General features: G+C 45.5%; 1 long non-coding RNA gene across 1 annotated transcript in view; it reads left to right on the forward strand.

Annotated features, from left to right (window-relative positions):
- Positions 1 to 12841, forward strand: part of LOC140190614 (uncharacterized) — a 42558-nt gene extending 29717 nt beyond the window's left edge. The window contains exon 3 of the long non-coding RNA XR_011883650.1: positions 12669 to 12841. This is a non-coding gene — a long non-coding RNA (uncharacterized lncRNA). The remainder of the gene's footprint in view (positions 1 to 12668) is intronic.
- Positions 12842 to 12852: the final 11 nt, after the last annotated feature.

A 12852-nucleotide genomic window follows, 5' to 3' on the forward strand; every position in this document is an offset into this window, starting at 1 on the left:
CGTTTGTACTTGTCCGCATGTGTCTTAAATGTTCCCCCAACCACTTCCTTTGGCAGCTTATTCAGAATACAGACCACCCACACTCACCCTTCTCGTTCCTGCAGCAGGGTGACAGAAACTGAACACAGTACTCCAGCTATGGGCTCACCAATGTCTTATACAACTGCAACATAACCTTCCCCTGTCTATACTCAGCAGCCTGATTGATGAAGACCAGCATGCCAAAGGCTTCCTTTACCACCCTATCTAGCTGTGTCTTGACAGTGAGGAAATTAAAAGAGGAAACTTGTCCCAGTGGAATGAACGTCCTCAAAGATAGACTGCTGATGTGAGTTCAATTCCCTCACATTGCTCTAGCAGCTCCTCCTGGCAAGTGTCTTCTGATTACTCCTCTCAGTTTCCTCAGTTGTTTTCGGAGGAAGTAGATTTATGAACGTAGAACATAGAATAGTACAGCCCAGTACAGGCCCTTCGGCCCACAATGTTGTGCCGACCCTCAAACACTGCCTCCCCCACCTTAAATCCCTCCATATACCTGTCTAGAGGTCTCTTAAACTTCACTAGTGTATCTGCCTCCACCACTGACTCAGGCAGCGCATTCCACGCACCAACCACTCTCTGAGTAAAAAACCTTCCTCTAACATCCCCCTTGAACTTCCCACCCCTTACCTTAAAGCCATGTCCCCTTGTATTGAGCAGTGGTGCCCTGGGGAAGAGGCGCTGGCTATCCACTCTATCTATTCCTCTTATTATCTTGTACACCTCGATCATGTCTCTTCTCATCCTCCTTCTCTCCAAAGAGTAAAGCCCTAGCTCCCTTGATCTCTGATCATAACCCATACTCTCTAAACCAGGCAGCATCCTGGTAAATCTCCTCTGTACCCTTTCCAATGATTCCACATCCTTCCTATAGTGAGGTGACCAGAACTGGACACAATACTCCGAGTGTGGCCTAACCAGAGTTTTACAGAGCTGCATCATTACCCCGCAACTCTTAAACTCTATCCCTCGACTTATGAAAGCTAACACCCCATAAGCTTTCTTAACTACCCTATCCACCTGTGAGGCAACTTTCAGGGATCTGTGGACATGTACCCCCAGATCCCACTGCTCCTCCACACTACCAAGTATCCTGCCATTTACTTTGTACTCTGCCTTGGAGTTTGTCCTTCCAAAGTGTACCACCTCACACTTCACTGGGTTGAACTCCATCTGCCACTTCTCAGCCCACTTCTGCATCCTATCAATGTCTCTCTGCAACCTTTGACAATCCTCTACACTATCTACAAGACCACCAACCTTTGTGTCATCTGCAAACTTGCCAGCCCACCCTTCTACCCCCACATCCAGGTCATTAATAAAAATCATGAAAAGTAGAGGTCCCAGAACCAATCCTTGTGGGACACCACTAGTCACAACCCTCCAATCTGAATGTACTCCCTCCACCACCACCCTCTGCCTTCTGCAGGCAAGCCAATTCTGATTCCACCTGGCCAAACTTCCCTGGATCCCATGCCTTCTAACTTTCTGAATAAGCCTACCGTGTGGAACCTTGTCAAATGCCTTACTAAAATCCATGCAGATCACACCCACTGCACTACCCTCATCTATATGCCTGGTCACCTCCTCAAAGAACTCTATCAGGCTTGTTAGACACGATCTGCCCTTCACAAAGCCATGCTGACTGTCCCTGATCAGACCATGATTCTCTAAATACCCATAGATCATATTTCTAAGAATCTTTTCCAACAGCTTTCCCACAACAGTCGCAAGGCTCACTGGTCTATAATTACCCGGACTATCCCTACTACCTTTTTTGAACAAGGGGACAACATTCGCCTCCCTCCAATCCTCCGGTACCATTCCCGTAGACAACGAGGACATAAAGATCCTAGCCAGAGGATCAGCAATCTCTCCCCTCACCTTGTGGAGCAGCCTGGGGAATATTCCGTCAGGTCCCAGGGACTTAACCATCCTAATGTATTTTAACAACTCCAGCAGCTCCTCTCCCTTAATATCAACATGCTCCAGAACATCAACCTCACTCATATTGTCCTCACCATCATCAAGTTCTCTCTCATTGGTGAATACCGAAGAGAAGTATTCATTGAGGACCTCGCTCACTTCAACAGCCTCCAGGCACATCTTCCCACCTTTATCTCTAATCGATCCTACCTTCACTCCTGTCATCCTTTTTTTCTTCACATAATTGAAGAATGCCTTGGGGTTTTCCTTTACCCTACTCGCCAAGGCCTTCTCATGCCCCCTTCTTGTTCTTCTCAGCCCCTTCTTAAGCTCCTTTCTTGCTTCCCTGTATTGCTCAATAGACCCATCTGATCCCTGCTTCTTAAACCTCACGTATGCTGCTTTCTTCCACCTGACTAGATTTTCCACCTCACTTGTCACCCATAGTTCCTTCACCCTACCATTCTTTATCTTCCTCACTGGGACAAATTTATCCCTAACATCCTGCAAGAGATCTCTAAACATTGACCACATGTCCATAGTACATTTCCCTGCAAAAACACCATCCCAATTCACACCCGCAAGTTCTAGTCTTATAGCCTCATAATTTTCCCTTCCCTAATTAAAAATTTTCCTGTCCTCTCTGATTCTATCCTTTTCCATGATAATGCTAAAGGCCAGGGAGCAGTGGTCACTGTCCCCCAGATGCTCACCCACTGAGAGATCTGTGACCTGACCCAGTTTGTTACCTAGTACTAGATCTACTATGGCATTTCCCCTGGTTGGCCTGTCCACATATTGTGACAGGAATCCATCCTGGACATACTTAACAAACTCTGCCCTGTTTAAACTATTGGAACTACTCAGGTGCCAATCAATATTAGGGAAGTTAATGTCACCCATGATAACAACCCTGTTATTTTTGCACCTTTCCAAAATCTGCCTCCCAATCTGCTCCTCTCTATCTCTGCTGCTACCAGGGGGCCTATAGAATACCCCCAATAGAGTAACTGCTCCCTTCCTGTTCCTGACTTCCACCCATACTGACTCAAAAGAGGATCCTGCTACATTACCCATCCTTTCTGTAGCTGTAATAGTATCCCTGACCAGTAATGCCACTCCTCTTCCCCTTTTTCTGTCCTCTCTATCCCTTTTAAAGCACTGAAATCCAGGAATATTGAGAATCCATTCCTGCCCTGGTGCCAGCCAAGTCTCTGTAATGGCCACTACATCATAATTCCATGTATGTATCCAAGCTCTCAGTTCATCACCTTTTTTCCTGATGCTTCTTGCATTGAGGTACACACATTTCAGCCCTTCTACCTTACTGTCTTTACACCGTTTATTGTGCTTCTCTTTCCTCAAAGCCTCTCTGTATGTTAGATCTGGCTTTACTCCATGCACTCTTTCACTGCTCTATTGCTCTGGGTCCCATCCCCCTTGCAAATTAGTTTAAACCTTCCTGAACCATGCTAGCAAACCTACCTGCAAGGATATTGCTCCCCCTCGGGTTCAGGTGCAACCCATCCAATCTGTACAGGTCCCACCTTCCCCAGAAGAGATCCCAATGATCCAAAAATCCAAAACCCTGCCCCCTGCACCAACTCTTCAGCCACTCATTCAACTGCCATCTCCTCCAATTCTTACCATCACTGTCACGTAGCACTGGCAGCAATCCTGAGAACGCCACCCTTGAGGTCCTGTTCTTCAGCCTTCTGCCTAGTTCCCGAAACTCACACTTCAGGACCTCATCCCTCTTCCTGCCTATGTTGTTGGTCCCAACATGTATCACGACTTCTGGTTGCTTTCCCTCTCGTACCAGGATGTCGTGCACCTGGTGAGAGACATCCCGGACCCTGGCACCCGGGAGGCAACAAACCATGCGGGTGTCCTTCTCATGTCCACAAATTCTCCTGTCTGCTCCCTTAACTATAGAGTCTCCAATGACGACAGCTCTCCTCTTCTCCGTCCCACGCTTCTGCACCACCGGGTCAGACTCAGTGCCGGAGGCCCTGCCACCGTGGCTCACACCTGGTTGTTCGTCCCCACCAACAGTATCCAGGACGGTAAACTTATTATTCAGGGGAATGGCTACAGGGGTGCTCTGCACTACCTGTCTGCTCACCTTCGCTTTCTCCCCTCTGACTGCCACCCAACAACCTGCTTCCGACAGCCTAGGTGAGACTACCTCCCTGTAGCTCTCATCTATGACTGCCTCATTCTCCCTTATGAGTCGATGGTCAGCCAGCTGCTGCTCCAGATTCCTTACACGGTCTTCCAGATCGCCCAGCCGTATGCGCTTCTGGCAGATGTGACTCTGCGGGAGAGGGGCGTTCCCCCAAGACTGCCACATCTCACATAAGAGGCACATCACCATCTCAGGAGGCATTGTAAAGACTAACTGCGAGCAAGCTTGTCCTCCGCCTCTTCTCGTCAAAGCCTCAAAGCTCTACTCACTCACTGGCCACTTTCCACATCAATACTTTATTGATCCCGAGGGAAATTGGGTTTTGTTACAGTTGCACCAACCAAGAATAGAGTATAAATATAGCAATATAAAACCATAAATAATTAAATAATAATATGTAAGTTATGCCAGATGGAAATAAGTCCAGGACCAGCCTATTGGCTCAGGGTGTCTGACCCTCCAAGGGAGGAGTTGTAAAGTTTGATGGCCACAGGCAGGAATGACTTCCTATGATGCTCAGTGTTGCATCTCAGTGGAATGAGTCTCTGGCTGAATGTATTCCTGTGCCCATCCAGTACATTATGTAGTGGATGGGAGACATTGTCCAAGATGGCATGCAACTTGGACAGCATTCTCTTTTCAGACACCACTGTGAGAGAGTCCAGTTCCATCCCCACAACATCACTGGCCTTACGAATGAGTTTGTTGATTCTGTTTAGTTGAATGAGTTTAGTTGTGTTTTCTCTTGTATAATTTTGAATAATCCCAGGTTTATGGAAGAGAACCCTAGAGATGTCTGGCTCTTTTTATGACCTTGGGCTCATGTGCGACATGAGAAATTTACAAAAAAATAAAAGAGCTGGTTCTTGACTACAGGAAGTGGTGGTGTCAAACATGTTCCTGTTTACAGCAGAGATTCTGAGGTCGGGATGGTTGAGATCTTCAAGTCCCTAGGAGTGAATATTACCAGTAGGACCACATAGATGCCTTGGTGAAGAAAGCACACCAGCACTCCTCAAGGAAGAAGAAGAAAACCCTTAACTCCAAGTGGAGTCATCGAATGGAAAGTGTGCAAGGGAGCCGGCTGGATTCGAACTCGGGAGCCTTCGCTCCGAAGTCTGGCGCTGATGCCACTACATCACCAGCTGGCTACTTCTAAAGGAGTCTAAAGAAATTCAGCATTCCCCTTTTGACCCTCACCAATTTTTAGAGATGTACCACAGAAAGCATCCTATCCAGATGCATCACAGCTCTGCCAGAAACCACAAGAAACTACAGAGTTGTGGACACAGCTCAGCACATCATGGAAACAAGCCTCCCCTCCATGAAATTTATCTACACTTCTCACTGCCTTGGTAAAACAGGCAAGATAGTCAAAGACTCCATCACCTCTGCATTTTCTATTCTCCCCCCTCCTATTGCACAGAGGGATACACAAACCTGAAAACCTGTACCACCAGGCTTAAGAATAGCTTCTATCCTACTGTTATAAAAGTCTTCAATGGTCCCCCTGGATGATAAGATGTAATCTTGACTTCATAGTTTACCTCATCACAGTCTTGCACCTTATTGTCTGCCTGGGCAGCACTGTCTCTGTAACTGTAACAATTTATTATGCACTCTGTTATTGTCTTACCTTATACTACCTCAATGCACTGACATGATGAAATGTTCTGTATGGATGGCATGCAGCCATGTCATGTGATAATAATAACCCAATTAAATGTCATGTGACAATAATAAACTTCATTACATGTGACGATAATAAACCAATTTACCAATTTAAACTTAACTCAGTGGTTTATTGGGAAATTATTTTCAGCTGTGCTCTGTAGCAGTTACCTTGACGACTACTAAATTTATACACAAAACAATACCGCTGACATCAAATTTTGTTATATACCATTTGCATTTCAAGAATTTAGATTGCACCTGCTCAACAGTGTTGGAATAACATCTTTGGGCAGAATTTGCTACTGTTACCCAATAGAAGGAGGCCATTCAACCCATTGGGGCCATGCAAACTCCCAGTAAAACTACTCCAGTAACCCACAGTCTCAGTCTCATTCCCATCAGCTCCCTGCTGAGATTTTTTGCCACCTATCTGCACTTGGGGGAATCTACAGTCACCAATTAACCAACTTACATGCCTTTGGGTGGTGGGGGAATTCAGATCACCCAGAGGAAATGTACACAAACAGCATGCATAAATTTCATACAGATTGCACCAGATGTTGCAAACAACCTTGTGTTGTTGGGTGGAGCTGTGAGACAACAGCACTACACGTTGCACCACTCGGTGCCCAGTTATATCAGAATGTAGGAAATGGAAAGCGGAGTTGACTGTCCCCAAAAGCCATTGAACTAGAATGTGGCATGTCTGACTTTGGTCCAACCTTCACATCCCTACCTGCCACCCACGACCATTGATTCCCCAATGTGCAAAGGTCTATCATAGCTCTGAGTATATTCATCTGCAGCTCTCTGGAGTAAACCTTATTCCTCTAAAAGAATAAATTCCTTCTCATCTCTTTCTTAAGTGATCACATAACCCAGATACACTCTAGGTTATCACATCACAATAACCAACTTCACCACATCTACCCTGTCATGTATTTCAATGAGGGAATCCCTCTTTCTTCCATATATCAGAGAGTGGACACCCAGTTTATTCAATCGTTCCAACACATTTGTACAGTCAGCAGATTGATTATACTATAAATTTATAATTTAGGGAGTTAGGTGCAAAGTTGAAGGACAGGACCTCCGGGGTTGCAATCTCAGGATTGCTACCCGTGCCACGTGCTAGTGAGGCTAGAAATAGGAAGATAATGCAGCTAAATACGTGGCTAAGGAGTTGGTGCAGGAGGAAGGGCTTGATGCTTCTGGACAATTGGGCCTTGTTCCAGGGAAGATGGGACTTGTTCTGATGAGACGGATTGCACCTGAACTGGAGGGGGACTAATATCCTTGCGGGCAGGTTTGCTAGTGTTGCTTCAGGGGGGTTTAAACTAGATTTTCAGGGGGAGGGGAACCTGAGTGTTAGAGCAGATAGTGAGGTGGAGGAGGATAAAGGTCATGCGAGAACTGCAAGAATAGTGCATGGAGTAAAGCCAGGTCTAACATATAAAGAGGCTATGAGGAAAGAGAAGTAGAATAAAGGGTGTAAAGGTAGTAAGGTAGAAGGACTAAAGTGTGTGTACTTCAATGTAAGAAGCATCAGGAACAAAGGTGATGAACTGAGAGCTTGGATACATACATGGAATTATGATGTAGTGGCCATTACAGAGACTTGGCTGGTACCGGGGCAGGAATGGATTCTAAATATCCCTGGATTTCACTGCTTTAAAAGGGATAGAGAGGGGGGAAAAGGGGAGGAGGGGTGGCATTACTGGTCAGGGATACTATTACAGCTACAGAAAGGGTGGGTAATGTAGCAGGATCCTCTTTTGAGTCAGTATGGGTAGAAGTCAGGAACAGGAAGGGAGCAGGTACTCTATTGGGAATATTCTATAGGCCCCCTGGTAGCAGCAGAGATACCGAGAAGCAGATTGGGAGGCAGATTTTGGAAAGGTGCAAAAATAACAGGGTTATTATCATGGGTGACATTAACTTCCCGAATATTGATTGGCACCTGATTAGTTCCAATGGTTTAGACAGGGCAGAGTTTGTTAAGTGTGTCCAGGACGGATTCCTGTCACAGTATGCTGACAGGCCGACTAGGGGGAATGCCATACTCGATCTTGTATTAAGTGAAGAACCAGGTCAGGTCACAGATCTCTCAGTGGGTGAGCATCTGGGGGACAGTGACCACCGCTCCCTGCCCTTTAGCATTATCATGGAAAAGGATAGAATCAGAAAGGACAGGAAAATTTTTAATTGGGGAAGGGCAAATTATGAGGCTATAAGGCTCGAACTTGCGGGTGTGAATTGGGATGATGTTTTTGCAGGGAAATGTACTATGGACATGTGGTCGATGTTTAGAGATCTCTTGCAGGATGTTAGGGATAAATTTGTCCCTGTGAGGAAGATAAAGAATGGTAGGGTGAAGGAACCATGGGTGACAAGTGAGGTGGAGAATCTAGTCAGGTGGAAGAAGGCAGCATACATGAGGTTTAGGAAGCAAGGATCAGATGGGTCTATTGAGGAATATAGGGTAGCAAGAAAGGAGCTTAAGAAGGGGCTGAGAAGAGCAAGAAAGGGCAATGAGAAGGCCTTGGCGAGTAGGGTAAATGAAAACCCCAAGGCATTCTTCAATTATGTAAAGAACAAAAGGATGACAGGAGTGAAGATAGGACCGATTAGAGGTAAAGGTGGGAAGATGTGACTGGAGGCTGTGGAGGTGAGCGAGGTCCTCAATGAGTACTTCTCTTCGGTATTCACCAATGAGAGGGAACTTGATGATGGTGAGGACAATATGAGTGAGGTTGATATTCTGGAGCATGTTGATATTAAGGGAGAGGAGGTGTTGGATTTGTTACATTAGGACGGGTAAGGCTCCGGGGCCTGACGGAATATTCCCCAGGCTGCTCCATGAGGGGAGGGGAGAGATTGCTGAGCCTCTGGCTAGGATCTTTATGTCCTCGTTGTCCACGGGAATTGTACCGGAGGATAGGAGAGAGGCGAATGTTGTCCCCTTGTTCAAAAAAGGTAGTCAGGATAGTCCGGGTAATTGTAGACCAGTGAGCCTTACATCTGTGGTGGGAAAGCTGTTGGAAAAGATACTTAGGGATAGGATCTATGGGCATTTAGAGAATCATGGTCTGATCAGGGACAGTCAGCATGGCTTTGTGAAGGGCAGATCATGTCTAACAAGCCTGATAGAGTTCTTTGAGGAGGTGACCAGTCATATAGATGAGGGTAGTGCAGTGGATGTGATCTATATGGATTTTAGTAAGGCATTTGACAAGGTTCCACACGGTAGGCTTATTCAGAAAGTCAGAAGGTATGGGATCCAGGGAAGTTTGGCCAGGTGGATTCAGAATTGGCTTGCCTGCAGAAGGCAGAGGGTCGTGGTGGAGGGAGTACATTTGGATTAGAGGGTTGTGACTAGTGGTGTCCCACGAGGATCGGTTCTGGGACCTCTACTTTTCATGATTTTTAGTAACAACCTGGATGTGGGGGGTAGAAGGGTGGGTTGGCAAGTTTGCAGACGACACAAAGGTTGGTGGTGTTGTAGATAGTGTAGAGGATTGTCAAAGATTGCAGAGAGACATTGATAGGATGCCGAAGTGGGCTGAGAAGTGGCAGATGGAGTTCAACCCGGAGAAGTGTGAGGTGGTACACTTTGGAAAGACAAGTTCCAAGGGAGAGTACAAAGTAAATGGCAGGATACTTGGTAGTGTGGAGGAGCAGAGGGATCTGGGGGTACATGTCCACAGATCCTTGAAAGTAGCCTCACAGGTAGATAGGATAGTTATGAAAGCTTATGGAGTGTTAGCTTTCATAAGTCAAGGGATAGAGCTTAAGAGTCGCAGGGTAATGATGCAGCTCTATAAAACTCTGGTGAGGCCACACTTGAAGTACTGCATCCAGTTCTGGTCACCTCACTATAGGAAGGATGTGGAAGCATTGGAAAGGGTACAGAGGAGATTTACCAAGATGCTGCCTGGTTTAGAGAGTGTGGATTATGATCAGAGGTTAAGGGAGCTAGGATTTACTCTCTGGAGAGAAGGAGAATGAGAGGAGACATGATAGAGGTATACAAGATATTAAGAGGAATAGATAGAGTGGACAGCTAGTGCCTCTTCCCCAGGGCACCACTGCTCAATACAAGAGGACATGGCTTTAAGCTAAGGGGTGGGAAGTTCAAGGGGGATATTAGAGGAAGATTTTTTACTCAGAGAGTGGTTGGTGCGTGGAATGCACTGCCTGAGTCAGTGGTGGAGGCAGATACACTAGTGAAATTTAAGAGACTACCAGACAGGTATATGTAGGAATTTAAGGTGGGGGGTTATATGGGAGGCAGTGTTTAAGGGTCGGCACAACGTTGTGGGCCGAAGGGCCTGTACTGTGCTGTACTATTCTATGTTCTATGTTCTGTGTTTGGAGTAATAGAAATTAACACTCACTTGCTGACAGACTGCATATCTCAACTAGTCCATTTTTCTGTGTTTGGGCCACATCCCTCTAAACTTTTCCTATCCCTGTACCTGTCCAAATGCAGTTGGGTCGAGCTGTCCTCTGACCTTGGCAATTTATTTGCAAATGTTTCATCACCATGTGAGGAGACAACCTGATGACGAAGCGCTTGTAAATGAATTGCCAAGATCAGAGAACAACTCAACCACCCAAGCTTCACATCTTCCAAATTACCGTCCAAATTTCTTTTTGTGTAATTGTACCCACCTGAACCACTTGTTCGGGCTACTTATCCCATGTACTCACCACCCACTTTGTGTGAAAAGACTGCTCCTTTAAATCTCTTCCCTCACATCTTAAACCTATGCCCTCTAATTTCAGACTCCCCCATTTTATAAACCTCCATTGGTTCACCCCTCAGCTTCCATCATCCTGGGGAAAAGAGTCCCAACTTATCCAAAACAACACACAGAAAATGCTGGAGGGTCTCAACAGACCAGGCCAGGCAACATCCAACCTCTTCTTAAAGCTCAAACCCTCCAGTCTCAGCAACTTCCTTGTAAGGTGACTGATATTTGAATTCCACCAATAATAATCATAATAAGTACTTTATTGATCCCAAGTGAGAAATTATTTAAATTTAAATTATTTGAATTCCACCAGCACCTCAGGGATATTTAGAATTAATTGCAACGGCTTGAAAATTTTTAAATATTGGCTCTCGTTTCCCACTAACTTTCCCTGTCACCTGTTCTCCCCACATTCCTACTAACTCCATTCTGATTCCACCACCCACTTATACTAATGGCAGTTTGCAGTTCCACTTATCTTACTTAGAAAAATCAGTGCTGTCCTTTTCACTGGTGCATCCAGAGATGGAATTCTCTAGAGTGGAATGAGGCTGTGCCATTTATGTCAAACTGCACCACTGAAATTTCCTCGTGCAGTCTCTGCAGTGGCTGCACGGGGGCTGACAACTTCCGGCATGATGGAGCTCTGTGAGGGGAACTATCCCAACTGGAAGGTGACTGGTGCAAGCCATTTGGGTAAACTTGCAAATGCTGGAAACACCAGAGGTAAAGGCGGCATCTGTGGAGAGAGAAACTGAATTAATGTTTCAGGCTGAAGATGCTTTGTCAGAACTCATAAATTGAGAAAGCATGTCAGCTTTAATTTACAGAGAGGGTGAGGCAGTAATTACTCCTCTGTTTCTCTAATTGCTGTCATTAACCTATCAACCAGATAACTTAATCAACTGTTGATCTCACGCTAACATGGACATTCCCATCCAATCTTGCCCTTTGTAATTTAATGTTTTTTCTCCCTGCCTCTTCTAACCAAAGGTCCCTCTGACTTGAAACATTAAATCTGTTCTTTCAACCACAGCTGCTGCCAGACTTGCTGAGCCTTTTCTGTTTTTATTTCTGATCTTTTCTACCTGCAGTATTTTTTATAGCTTCTTACCCTTTGTACTGAATTCCAGTATTGATTACAAAAGGACACTGATTGTGGTTTAACAATGATGACTCTTCCTCCCTTTCTGGTTCAAAGAGGAAATGCAGCGATGGCTGTTTGTGCTGGGGACTGAAAGGGGAAAGATCACAGATTTGTGGACAGGTGACTCATTTTGAAAACCATAGGTGTTAAATTTACAGTAAAGTGACTTGTGGTTTCTTTTCCCCATTTGGGATTCAGGTCTTTACTGCTTCCTGAAGTCACCATCTTGTGTTAACGCTGCAAAAGTGCGTAATGGATAAACTGAGCTGCAGTGAGTGTGGGTGTGGGGGGGGGGGAGGGGAAGGAGATGTTGTATGTAGATGGCCCAGAAACCAATTTAGAGGTAAATATGGAAAGTTTATGATAGGAATGGAGATAACAGAACATCATGAGGAAAACAGCACATTTAACTCATCAAGTCATAGCTCATTGTTCACAGCGTGTAAACTGGTCTCTCAGTCCAAAACGTCGGTGCACGTCATTCACACGAACTCCATTTTTACTCTCCCCAGATTTTTGTCAACAACTTCAACCCCCCCCCTCCAGTTTCTACCACTTATCTACACACTAGGGGCTGGTTCCAGCAGCCAGTTATCCTCTGAGCCTCTATGCCTTTGGGGTGTGGGAGGAACGCTAAGCACTCGAGGGAAACCCAAGCCGTCACATGCAGATTCCTCGTGGGGTGCCAGAGGTCAGGATTGAATCTGGGTTGCCACTGTGCTGCCCAAAGTCAGAGCTGGTGCAGTCCATTTACTCCATTTAATGCATTCCACACTCCTTAACATTCCTCTTCTGCAAGCTGTCCTTTACAAAAATAGCTGATTACAGACCTTGCCTGTCTATGGTGGAGAGCTTCACATCTCGAACACTGTCTATGAATCCTCCCTTGTTATTCTTAATGTGATTACCATTTCATTCTAATTGCATTGACTGATAGGAACAACCTATAAAGCAGAAGACGGGGAAGGATAAAACATTGCAGATGGAACAACTTTGAAGCAAGCTTTTGCATTCATGGGACAGTGACTTACCAACAATCGAACAGCCTTCAGCTACACGTTATATGGTGCAGCTTATGGTGATATTGAGAGAAACACATTCCTGCTGGACTCTTGCAAAGA

The sequence above is a fragment of the Mobula birostris genome, chromosome 2 (genome assembly GCF_030028105.1).
Source record: "Mobula birostris isolate sMobBir1 chromosome 2, sMobBir1.hap1, whole genome shotgun sequence".
Taxonomy (NCBI): Eukaryota; Metazoa; Chordata; class Chondrichthyes; order Myliobatiformes; family Myliobatidae; genus Mobula; species Mobula birostris.